Source organism: Littorina saxatilis, linkage group LG8 (genome assembly GCF_037325665.1).
Source record: "Littorina saxatilis isolate snail1 linkage group LG8, US_GU_Lsax_2.0, whole genome shotgun sequence".
Lineage (NCBI taxonomy): Eukaryota > Metazoa > Mollusca > Gastropoda > Littorinimorpha > Littorinidae > Littorina > Littorina saxatilis.
The window spans coordinates 63,274,065-63,286,165 of NC_090252.1; the positions used below are offsets into that span (position 1 = coordinate 63,274,065).

General features: G+C 39.6%; 1 long non-coding RNA gene across 1 annotated transcript; it reads left to right on the top strand.

The window, feature by feature from the left end:
• Positions 1-1,146: 1,146 nt before the first annotated feature.
• On the top strand, positions 1,147-11,073 carry LOC138974078 (uncharacterized). Its single transcript, XR_011458292.1, has 9 exons — positions 1,147-1,238; positions 3,456-3,530; positions 4,096-4,236; positions 4,978-5,030; positions 5,601-5,741; positions 6,563-6,638; positions 7,608-7,683; positions 8,677-8,752; positions 10,477-11,073. It is a non-coding gene; the product is annotated as an uncharacterized lncRNA (long non-coding RNA).
• The last annotated feature ends 1,028 nt before the right edge of the window (positions 11,074-12,101 follow it).

Here is a 12,101-nt window from a genome sequence, read left to right on the forward strand (position 1 = left end):
ACACATCATACTCTCCCTACACACATCATACACTCCCTACACACATCATACCCTCCCTACATACATCATACCCTCCCTACACACATCATACCCTCCTTACACACATCATACCCTCCCTACACACATCATACCCTCCCTACACATCATACCTTTCCTACACACATCATACCCTCCCTACATACATCATACCCTCCCTACACACATCATACCCTCCCTACACACATCATACCCTCCCTACACATCATACACTCCCTACACACATCATACACTCCCTACACACATCATACCCTCCGTACATACATCATACCCTCCCTACACACATCATACTCTCCCTACACACATCACACCCTCCCTACGCATCATACCCTCACTACACATATCATAGCGGCCCTCCCTACACACAACATACCCTCCCTACACACATCATACCCTCCCTGCACACATCATACCCTGCCTACACACATCATACCCTCCCTACACACATCATACTCTCCCTACACACATCATACTCTCCCTACACACATCATACCCTCCCAACACACAACATACCCTCCCTACACATCATACCCTTCCTACACACATAAGCTCCCAGGTAGCAAAAGATCTGGAAATCATCTGCGGGACAGATGCCAGTTGCCACATATTGTACATATGTCAGAAATCGTATGGATACCACATGGTTACAATTTGTCATTTCTCACATGATCTGACCATGACCAGCGGCATATCATAGCCAGCTGGATTCTTGCTGGCGCGGTCAGCTATACTCTACTTTTTCAAGCTGAATCATTTTAAAGCTTTTGTTTGTGAACAATAAAAATTATGGTATTTATTTTGCGAATTATTTATATTAATTACAAAAATGACAATTGAAAAATCTGAATTAAAGACAAAGTATTGTATGCCATTTTTGTTGTTGAGTGCGTCTAAACCCTCCAAATAAGGTTTTAAGTGTGTGTAAAAAAAAAAAAAAATTTTTTTTTTTTTGCAATTTGTTTGTGTCATTTGTTATTTTGCAAAAAATCTATGTGATACTTTTTGCAACCAGCCGAAGTTTGCTGTCTGAGTTTGACTATATTTTATAAGGCGAGCGTCCCCAGCCACCATGATCCTGCATGCGTTTTTTTTTATTTTTCATGCTGGAATGCGTGACACCTTCGCTATTCGCGCCTTACATTTCGTCAACTTTTACGCAGATTGTCGCAGTCGAAACAATTTCACCACGCTTATTTGAAAAGGTGATTGCAATCTTTGTTTTCCTAATTTAATACCGTGCATTTATGTTTGTTCTTTATAAAAACACTTTTTTTAATCTTTTTTTTTACCTGTATTTAATTTTGACATTTTGACATAAAAATTAGTTATTCTTCTTGGTGACATTTTTTTTATTTAGAATTTTAATTGCATTAAAACCTTTATTCGGTTATTTTTAAAGTTATTTTCAGACAGTTTGGGTTCAAAGAATACATTTTATTTTTAATCAAATATTTTTATTTTATGTATTGGATTTTTATTAAATTTTTATCATAAAATTTGTTCTCAGCCTTTTTGTTTTTTTGTTTTTGATAAAATAAATCCAAAAACAAAAAGACTGCCAACCTTAAATAAAAAAAAATTTGTTTGTAGAAAAAAGTTGCTGAAGTTTTGTTTTTTGGTCAACTGAGCATTTACACTCATTTCAGTGAGCCGTTTGTTTTAAGGGAGACAATAACAACTGCAAAGAGCAATATCTTTCAGTTATTTCCCTTGTTAATTAATTAACTCACTTGACTTCCGGTTGGCGCTAAATCCACATGTTTTGACGTTTTTCACCCTTTTATCTTCCTGCCTTGTATTTTGAGTTGCTTATTGGATGTAAGGTAATCCTTGTCTTTCATTCTAAAATAAAGATTGATTGTCTCACGAAGTACTAAGTGAATTAACTGATGGAACAATTTCATTTCGAATACTTGATGACTGATGCCGTGATGGACTCACAGTCGATCACAATCTAGGTATGTTACAAAGTGCGCACGCAGCTCAATTTTTGACGTCATTGAAAATGACCCCCCATTTTCTGATCACTCACACTGGCTCAGTTTTGGGGTCCTCTTTTCTATTCTTTTCCAAATTTACATCACATGGGCACCCTGTCGAAGACGTAGAGCACATTCTTGACTTTAAGATTGAGAAAGATGGCGAGTCCAACACTGTCGAGCTCGCCGGCCAGAATATCGGGCGAAGAAGACACACAAGAGGTACTTTTATAAAACAATTTATAGCCTTTGAACTCTTATGAGACCCCTCTGAACAGTTAGTTTGACCATTTTCCTGCTGTTTCCCAAAGTTTCAAGTCGATAAAGCGATGCGAAGTACCTTTTAACGGATGCGCCGCTTTGCGCCCGGATTGTCACCATCCAACATGGCGGTCGGTAAAGTTCGTCGTTTTTTTTTTTTTTTATAGTTCTGAACCTTTCTTTTGATACCAAATTGAACAATATTGATAAACAAATGTGTGGGTTACAGTTAATTTTAGCTGAAAAATGTCAAAAATGGTTTCAATTTATCCTCTTTGCCTCTATTACGAATTTTATTACTTTAAAAATTCATAACTCGGGTTACACTTATCCAATCTCAAAGTTATATATACCATTGGAATGCTGATTTTCTGCTCTTTCAAGTGATATAGATCAAAATGTTCAATGAAGATTTTGAATTTTTTTGTAACATACCTACACAGTCTCGATTTTATTTTATTTTTTGCGTAGAAGAACACTGTTCTATTCATCCAAGTTTGTTTTTTTCTGAACGAGGTTTGAGTCAACTAACTTTTCCAAAAACATGATGTTGATTGATGTTGTGGTTTGTTTTTTAGAATAGAAGTTGTAAAACTAAAACAGTAAAAGTGTGAAAATGCTCCGAGTCCGATTCGCTGGTCACAGAACAAAAATCGGGGAGGTTGCTAAATTACAACACATGTCTGATGTCTTACCCGTTCGCTTCAAATATAATCCAATCAGTTTGAAACATTGTTCACAAGTAGACGAGACTCTGCTTTTCATATTCATGATATTGATAGTGATTGAATAATATATTTTATTCGCGAGCTGATCTACATTACACACGATGACAAAATTCAATCAACCCGATTTTTTGTTGAAGTAAACAAATGTATGTAACCTGCGAATTAGATTCAATCAACCCGATTTTTTGTTGAAGTAAACAAATGTATGTAACCTGCGAATTAGATGGTAGTTTTTTACATTCTGTTTTTTATTTCATTTATCAGCTTCCTGTCTCTTGGTAAACTTCTGGTTTCTAATCTACTGATATACATTCCAATTTTGTTTTCATTGATGATATGAACAAGTGTGGACTTTTTAAAGATTTTTTTCTGTCTTCATTTAAAAAAATATCCATCAAATGTAAATTGCATCTTCATCAAGTGTTAACTATTTCTGTGATATTTTTTCAAGGTGGCGGTACTGAACAGCTTCGGTCAGTTCAAACATACTCTGAACTACAAACAGGACCTTGCGTATTGAGCCGAGGTAAGTAACCATTCATATCGCTCTGCCTCATAAATCAATAACCGTTCAACTTCAAGATTTCTCTCTCTCCCAACCTCAATTTTTTATTTTCTCTTTGGTGAGTCAGGTTGTGACTTTTGTTTTGCATGGCAGACTTTGTACCAACTTTCCCCCTACTTTGAAACAATTTTAGTCAGCGCCAAATCAAATCAAAAGTGCTACCCTTGTGATGTAAACTGCTAAACAGCGCAAACTGTCAAACTTGTTTTATGCAACGATTCTTGTCAGACTTTGTAGGCCAGTGCAGCTATTGGAGCTACCTCCTAATGCGACAAAAGCAGTCTGGCTATAGTTTGACTCTATAGCTAACCAATCAGTAAGCGGCGATAAAAAAAGTCTGCGGAATTATATCTTTTTTATTCCACGGCCAAGTCCAGCAGCTTTTGTAGTCGCTGCTAAGTCTTACCTTTATTGTTTCTAAATTATATTATACATTCCAATTTTGTTTTTGTTGTTAGTGTGACTTTGAGGCTTGTAAATGATGAATCATTGTGTTCCTAATTAATTTCAAGGCTTTATTTTTCAGAAAGCCATGATTATGACAGTGTGTTTGAACTTGAAGAAAGCTGAGATGGACAGTGACCTCAGCCCTCAACAGACAACATCGCCACAGATGCCGCTAACGCAGACTGTGGTTTCGCTACTGCAGCCAGGTGAAGATGTACAGGTATATCTCGATAGCAACAAATGCAACGTTAACAGCGACACATTTGTCAGGGTCTTTTTGTTTTATGAATTTGGCTTATTTTGTCTTTTATTCTTTTGTAGAACCTTTTTAAAGTAATAAAAGCAGATGTGTAGGTTTAGGAAAACAAATGCATTGTTTTCAGTAAAGAGGAAAAACAGGGTGGTATGTTGATGATTGCTTTAGGGCGGGGATGTAGCTCAATCGGTAGCGCGCTGGATTTGTATCCAGTTGGCCGCTGTCAGCGTGAGTTCGTCCCCACGTTCGGCGAGAGATTTATTTCTCAGAGTCAACTTTGTGTGCAGACTCTCCTCGGTGTCCGAACACCCCCGTGTGTACACGCAAGCAAAAGACCAAGTGCGCACGAAAAAGATCCTGTAATCCATGTCAGAGTTCGGTGGGTTATAGAAACACGAAAATACCCAGCATGCTTCCTCCGAAAACGGCATATGGCTGCCTAAATGGCGGGGTAAAAAATTGTCATACACGTAAAATTCCACTCGTGCAAAAAACACGAGTGTACATGGGAGTTTCAGCCCACGAACGCAGAAGAAGAAGAAGATGATTGCTTTATTTTTTTATTTTTAAATTACCCAGGCGTGTGTGTTTTTCATTGATGAACAAGTGTGGACTTTTGTTCTGTCTTTTAAAGAAAAATGTCATCCATCAAATGTAAATTGCATCTTCATCAAATGTTAACTATTTCTGTAATATTATTTCAAGGTGGCGGGAATGAACAGCTTCAGTCTAGTCGAAGAAGAAGAAGAAGAGCCGAGGTAAGTAACCATTCTGGCATTCATATCGCTCTGCCTCATAAATCAATAACTGTTCAACCTCAAGATTTCTCTCTCGCCCAACCTCAATTTTTTTATTTTCTCTTTGGTGAGTCAGGTTGTGACTTTTGTTTACATGGCAGACTTTGTACCAACTTTCCCCCTTCTTTGAAACAATTTTAGTCAGCGCCAAATCAAGTCAGAAGTGCTACCCTTGTGATGTAAACTGCTAAACAGCGCAAACTGTCAAACTTGTTTTAAGCAACGATTCTTGTCAGACTTTGAAGGCCAGTGCAGCTATTGGAGCTACCTCCTAATGCGACAAAAGCAGTCTGGCTATAGTTTGACTCTATAGCTAACCAATCAGTAAGCGGCGATAAGAAAAGTCAGCGGAATATCTTTGTTATTCCACGGCCAAGTCCAGCAGCTTTTGTAGTCGCTGCTAAGTCTTACCTTAATTGTTTCTAAATTATATTATACATTCCAATTTTGTTTTTGTTGTGAGTGTGACTTTGAGGCTTGTGAATGATGAATCATTGTGTTCTTATTAAATTTCAAGGATTTATTTTTCAGAAATCCATGAGTATGACAGTGTGTTTGAACTTGAAGAAAGCTGAGATGGACAGTGACCTCAGCCCTCAACAGACAACATTGCCACAGATGCCGCTAACGCAGACTGTGGCTTCGCTACTGCGGCCAGGTGAAGATGTACAGGTATATCTCGCTAGCAACAAATGCAACGTTAACAGCGACACATTTGTCAGGGTCTTTTTGTTTTATGAATTTGGCTTATTTTGTCTTTTGTAGAACCTTTTTAAAGTAATAAAAGCAGATGTGTACACGATTTGCGTCTTCCCGACTCCTAAGGAAGTCGCCGCGGATTCTATCGTGCGCGAGATTTAAAAAAAAATTTCGTCTCGCGATAGTACGAGGAGCAAGAGCCGCCATGTATTGTTTTTGTCTGCTCGACTACAAATGCGCGAAAGTCGTAATTCACCCCCACCGCCCTGATATGGCTCTTCGTGGTCGGCTGGGCGTTAAGCAAACAAACAAACAAACAAATTCACCCCCAAAAGCTCAGTCGTAAGTCGCGTTTTGGGGTGAGTCGTTCACTGGGGGTTCATCCGTGGTAGCAAAATCGGTCGTAAAAAGGGGGTGGTTGTAAACAGGGGGGTTGCTAAGGGGGAGTTCTACTGTATAAGAAAACTCTGCGGAATATCTTTTTTATTCCATGGCCAAGTCCAGCTGCTCTGGAGTCGCTGCTTAGTCTTACCTTAATTGTTTCTAACTTGCTGGAGCTGTTCATATGGCTGACTTTTTGCCAGCAACCCAGGAGATATTTTTAAACAACATCAAATGTAAAAGAATGTAGTGTCCCCCAGCCATACTCATAGTAATAGGCTCAATTTTCTCAGTTTTATTATTCAGAGGATTTATTTTTAGTTCTGTAACCTGAATGGGTTTTTTTGGTAAGAGTTTTTTGCAATTGCATATGTCTTCATCAAGCATTAATTATTTCTGTGATATCTTTTCAGGGTGGCAGTAATGAACAGCTTTGGTCAGGTCAAACATACTCTGAACTACAAACAAGACCTTGCTTTTTGAGTTGAGGTAAGTAACCATTCACATATCACTTAGCCTTATAAATCAATAACTGTTCAACTTCAAGATTTCTCTCTCCCAACCTCACTTTTTTCTTTGGTGAGTCAGGTTGTGACTTAAGTTTTGTTCACATGGCAGACTTTGTACCAACTTTCCCCCTACTTTGAAAGAATTTTAGTCAGCGCCAAATCAAATCAAAATTGCTGCCCTTGTGATCAGCAAAAACGCTCAGACTTGTTTTAAGCGACGATTCTTGTCGGACTTTGAATACCAGTGCAGCTATCGGAGCTACCTCCTAATGCAGTAAAAGCAGTTTGGCGATACTTTTGCTATAGCTAATCAATCAGTAAGCGGCGATAAGAAAAGTCTGCGGAATATCTTTGTTATTCCACGGCCAAGTCCAGCAGTTTTTGGAGTCGCTGCTAAGTCTTACCTTAATTGTTTCTAAATTGCTGAGCCGTTCACATGGCTGACTTTTTGCCGACAACCCAGGAGGTATTTTCAAACGACGTTCGTCTGTCATGTGAACAGCACTTAAATGTTTTCAGATCTGAAAATCTTGGCAGGGATATAGTTTTGTGTCGGTGTGATTATTCATCAATTTATTTCAACTCCTTTCAGTGCAGTTTTTGAGTGACTGTCAGCTCGCTCTTACCCGTTTCACCTTTTTTTCTTTGTGTGTGTGTGTGTGAGAGTTATGCTCAGTAATTTGAGAAAACATAATAGACCAGTCTCTATGAACCTTAACTGTCAAATTCTCTCAAAGATTTTATTCATTTAAAAAAAAAATTCATCATATGTAAAAGAATGTAGTGTCCCCCAGCCATACTCATAGTAATAGGCTCAATTTTCTCAGTTTTATTATTCAGAGGATTTATATTTAGTTCTGTAACCTGAATGGGTTTTTTTGGTAAGAGTTTTTTGCAATTGCATATATGTCTTCATCAAGCATTAATTATTTCTGTGATATCTTTTCAGGGTGGCAGTAATGAACAGCTTTGGTCAGGTCAAACATATTGTGAACTACAAACAAGACCTTGCTTTTTGAGTTGAGGTAAGTAACCATTCATATATCACCTAGCCTTATAAATCAATAACTGTTCAACTTCAAGATTTCTCTCTCTCCCAACCTCAATTTTTTTCTTTTTTCTTTGGTGAGTCAGGTTGTGACTTAAGTTTTGTTCACATGGCAGACTTTGTACCAACTTTCCCCCTACTTTGAAACAATTTTAGTCAGCGCCAAATCAAATCAAAATTGCTGCCCTTGTGAACAGCAAAAACGCTCAAACTTATTTTAAGCGACGATTCTTGTCCGACTTTGAATACCAGTGCAGTTATCGGAGCTACCTCCTAATGCAGTAAGAGCAGTTTGGCGATAGTTTTGCTATAGCTAACCAATCAGTAAGCGGCGATAAGAAAAGTCTGCGGAATATCTTTGTTATTCCACGGCCAAGTCCAGCAGTTTTTGGAGTCGCTGCTAAGTCTTACCTTAATTGTTTCTAAATTGCTGGAGCCGTTCACATGGCTGACTTTTTGCCGACAACCCAGGAGGTATTTTCAAACGACTTCGAGTCGGGGGAAAGTTGTTTGCTCGTCTGTCATGTGTATAGCACTTAAATGTTTTCAGATGATCTGAAAATCTAGGCAGGGATATAGTTTTGTGTCGGTGTGATTATTCATCAATTTATTTCAACTCCTTTCAGTGCAGTTTTTGAGTGACTGTCAGCTTGCTCCTACCCTTTTCACCTATTTTCTTTGTGTGTGTGTGTGTGAGTTATGCCCAGTAATTTGAGAAAACATAATGGACCAGTCTCTATGAACCTTAACTGTCAAATTCTCTCAAAGATTATATTCATTTAAAAAAAAAATTCATCAAATGTAAAAGAATGTAAAGCCATACTCATAGTAATAGGCTCAATTTTCTCAGTTTTATTATTCAGAGGATTTATTTTTAGTTGTGTAACCTGAATGGGTTTTTTTGGTAAGAGTTTTTTGCAATTGCATATGTCTTCATCAAGCATTAATTATTTCTGTGATATCTTTTCAGGGTGGCAGTAATGAACAGCTTTGGTCAGGTCACACATACTCTGAACTACAAACAAGACCTTGCTTTTTGAGTGGAGGTAAATAACCATTCATATATCACTTAGAGGGCTGTCACACATGCGACTGAGTCGCGCGATTTACCCTGTCACACAGCCGACTCAGTCGTAGAAAAAACTGCGACTCAGTCTCATGCGATTCGCTCGTAGCTTTGAGGTTTAGAACATGTTCTATTCCTGCGATCCAGTCGTCGGTCAATCGCAGGGGCAGAGCCAACAGAGCCAATCAGAACGCGTTGCTGCGGCCTTGACGCCGTGACTTAAAGGCATACTAACGCACTCCCGTGTTTACAAAGTGTAGTTTGCCCACAATCGATGTCAAACGCACCATAAGACCATATAATGATGATATGTCACCATGCGCGGACCATAATACATGCATTACAGCTTGTTCTAGCCTCTGAAAAAGTGAGGATGTCAACAAAGCCGCGGTGTTAGCTCCCTTGCATCAACGTTACATGTGTTGCCAAATCTATAAATAGGACCATCTAGATCAAAATAAAAATTCAAATATCTCAACATTTAAGGGCTCCTAGACCACAATATTTTGCAGGGAACTTAATTTAGTCTGTCTCCAGCTCTGGGTAAAGCAATTAGCGTGTATATTCATCAGCTTTCTATGCCTTTAAAGTTGTTTGTTTGTTTGCTTAACGCCCAGCCGACCACGAAGAGCCATATCAGGGCGGTGCTGCTTTGACATATAACGTGCGCCACACACAAGACAGAAGTCGCAGCACAGGCTTCATGTCTCACCCAGTCACATTATTCTGACACTGGACCAACCAGTCCTAGCACTAACCCCATAATGCCAGACGCCAGGCGGAGCAGCCACTAGATTGCCAATTTTAAAGTCTTAGGTATGACCCGGCCGGGGTTCGAACCCACGACCTCCCGATCACGGGGCGGACGCCTTACCACTAGGCCAACTGTGCCGGTGTCACTTTTTGGAAGAACTCAGATATAAAGGAGACGTTTTAGGCGTATATTGCAGCTGTCTGGGAACTTTATTTCTTGCAAAGGCGTAATGCTGAAAGGAATTTTTCAGAAAGGTAGAGCGACGTTCGAACATTTGGCAAAACGCGTTTGCCGTGTTCACTATGACACGTCACTTCTGCCCCGCTCGCGTGGAGTTATCGTTCACCAGTCGTTCGTCTATCGTTCATCGTGTGACGGGTCAATGGCCTACGATGTGATGTGCGATCGGCCAAAGACTGAATCGCAAGACTGAATCGCAATGACTGAGTCGCCTGTATGACCGAGGCTTTAGCCTTATAAATCAATAACTGTTCAACTTCAAGATTTCTCTCTCTCCCAACCTCAATTTGTTATTTTCTCTTTGGTGAGTCAGGTTGTGACTTAAGTTTTGTTCACATGGCAGACTTTGTACCAACTTTCCCCCCACTTTAAAACAATTTTAGTCGGCGCCAAATCAGATCAAAATTACTGCCCTTGTGAACAGCGCAAACGCTCAAACTTGTTTTAAGCGACGATTCTTGTCAGACTTTGAAGGCCAGTGCAGCTATCGGGGCTATCGGAGCTACCTCCTAATGCGATAAGAGCAGTTTGGCGTTAGTTTGGCTATTGCTAACCAATCAGTAAGCGCCGATAAAAAAAAGTCTGCGAAAAATCTCTGTTAAAGAATGTAGTGTCCTCCAGTCATACAATTTTACACTGTCAAATGGTAAACATTTTCCTCTGGCTACACTTCATTCTATCAGGTTCTATTTTTTCTCTTTTTTTTCCAGGTACCATGCCTCATGTGACAAAGTCTTGCAAGATGTCAGCCGATCAAGCTCACACATCTTCGTGATCAGGGATATCTGTTTCGGCACAGTCGGTGGTGCTAAACTCTGGCGAGGGGGGAGAAGTTCTGTCCAAGATACCACCCCTGTGCATCATCCAGAAAGCTGAAGAGTGACAAACCTTGACCCACATTCAGAGTGTAGGACTGATTATCTTAAGATAACATATGATCCTGAAACCAAATTTTAAAGCAGATTAATTCTTCTCAATCCAGAACTTGTCTTTAAATCATACTGCAGAGATTACATTCCCAGTGCTGCGATGGTTATTCACCACACACACTCAAGGTCCAACCCTGAAGTGATGCGATAGTCATAGGTTCACTACAGAGCCTTTTTGGAGGAGAGTTGCGGGTACCTTTTTTCTTTTAGTTTTTTAAACTATACTTTAAAGCCTTTTTTCCCTTAATGTGTGTGTGTTTGGCTGACTTGGGAGTATTATTCCTGCTGTGACTTTGTTTCATTGATTCCTTATGGAGAAAAGATACAAGTTGGCTTATTATTATGATATTGAATATAAAGTATGATCTTCAGACTGTTGTTTTGTCTTTTGTTGTGAAAATGTGTGATTGAGTGTGTGTCTGTGAGGTTCGAAGTATCGGTCAAACATATGACGAAGACATGTCATTCATACAGTAAACATATGACATATAGCAAACAATATCATTTGTTTCATGGCAACCATGTAATTTGCATATGCCAATGTCATTTGTGATATGGCAAACAAATGATTTTCATATGTCAGTGTCACTTGTAATGTGGTGTAAATGAGGTTTCCATATGACAATGTCACTTGTGATGTGGCAAACTAGTGTTTTTGACATGTCATTTTCACCTAAAAACCATATGGTAGCCATTCCAAAACCATTTGCAATTTATCTATGACTGACATATGGTTTTACTATATGATTTCCACATGCCATGTCATATGTTTGTCATATGCTGGGCATATTTCTCTGCTGCCTCCCTACACATCATACCCTCCCTACACATCATACCCTCCCTACACACATCATACCCTCCCTACACACATCATACCCTCCCTACACACATCATACCCTCCCTACACATCATACCCTTCCTACACACATCATACCCTCCCTACACATCATACCCTTCCTACACACATCATACCCTCCCTACACATCATACCCTTCCTACACACATCATACCCTCCCTACACACATCATACCCTCCCTACACACATCATACCCTCCCTACACATCATACCCTCCCTACACACATCATACCCTCCCTACACACATCATACCCTCCCTACACATCATACCCTTCCTACACACATCATACCCTCCCTACACACACCATACCCTCCCTACACACATCATACCCTCCCTACACACACCATACCCTCCCTACACACATCATACCCTCCCTACACACATCATACTCTCGCTACACACATCATAGTCTCCCTACACACATCATACCCTTCCTACACACATCATACCCTTCCTACACACAACATACCCTCCCTACACACAGCATACCCTCCCTACACACATCATACCCTCCCTACACACATCATACCCTCCCTACCAACATCATAC